This window comes from Habropoda laboriosa, unplaced genomic scaffold (genome assembly GCF_001263275.1).
Source record: "Habropoda laboriosa isolate 0110345459 unplaced genomic scaffold, ASM126327v1 scaffold478, whole genome shotgun sequence".
NCBI lineage: Eukaryota > Metazoa > Arthropoda > Insecta > Hymenoptera > Apidae > Habropoda > Habropoda laboriosa.
In genome coordinates, this window is record NW_017100618.1 from 366,927 (window position 1) to 368,308 (window position 1,382).

Sequence of the window (1,382 nt, forward strand, 5' to 3'; positions counted from 1 at the left end):
ATTTTTCTTCTTTATTTTAAAATTTATCAAATGAAAATGTTTCTTGAAGAATTTCATTGGACAAATTTTCATGTTTGATAATTTTCCTCGGAAATTTCAGATACGTAAGGAACATTCACTTTTCACTCGCAACGGAAACGTATTCGATGATTTTCCAAATTTTGCAATAACGATGCCTTTATATTGATGTTACCCTAATCATTAGCCAGTAGATGTTTAGGCAACGATAACATACGAAAATATGTAAAATACACGAGAGTAATGTTATAATTTTACTGACTATAATATAGCATTAGGCAGAGCTGGGCAAAATATTATTTGAAATAGTAAATAGTCTATTTTATTTTAAATCGTGCGTATAACTATGAAAATAAGATAAAGAATTGATGGAATTAAAAGTACCCTGTTGGAAAAAAGCCATTAATATACCAATGGTGCATATTTTGATGAAATTATTGTTTTCGAAAATGCATTATTATTATTTTAACATACAAAAACAGCAATTTCATATAGTACACACCTAATACATTTGTTGTTTACGCATTTGAAGAAATTCTAACATTACTCCCATGATTATTCCAATTGCATAAACATTCGCAGTCTGCTAATTGCGGTACCCTTCATCTCGGTCTTTTCACTTGAAACGAAGAGAGAGCCGAAAAGAGCAAAGGAAAAAAATCGACGAAACATTAAGGAATAACATGGATGCTCCCGGTAATCCCAGTCTTCCATAAACACCAAGTTTATTCCACGACGTTAAAGGTCGAATATCCCACGTCCACGTTGATTTAACAAAGTTCCAAAGCTTTAACGAGCCTGTGCCTTTGGAGGCTCCGTTCGTAATCCTATTAAAGAACTTTTAAAACTGCTAAATCCCGGGTCCAGGTGAAATTTACACCAGGGAAGGGAGAAAGCTGTTCCTTGACATTTTCCGCGACGCGGTCATTATTCCGTCGACGGACAGTATCATCCCTTTTATCTCGTTAGCGAATTTCCACGGATTCGAAACCAGAAGGGGATGATAGGAGGAGGACGATGACGTAGAACTTCATTATAAATGAAACTTAGCAACCTGCGAACCTCTGACAGGAGAGAGTTTCCTGTATCACACTGATCTCCTACATCGTACCTCGTCGATTCCTTTGTTATTAATGAATATAAAGAATGTCTGGTAGTGGAAATCTGAAAGCCATGAAAAATACAAAGAAAATATTTCCAGATTATGTCCTATTTTGTGGTAAAATTATCCAATCAAATTGGAATACTTAAATTTAATTCAGTCAAATGTAAGTTTTCCAATTGAATTTCATGATCCGCTGCATAAAATGCAAAGTATGGATTCGCGAAACTTGCGGAGGAGTATTGAAAAATAGACGAAAATT

The 1,382-nt window shown here is 34.6% G+C and overlaps 1 protein-coding gene across 1 annotated transcript in view; it reads left to right on the forward strand.

Moving 5' to 3' along the window:
- LOC108576744 (neuroligin-1-like) overlaps nucleotides 1-1,382 on the forward strand; it is a 171,931-nt gene that overhangs the window by 167,693 nt on the left and 2,856 nt on the right. The window lies entirely within an intron of this gene.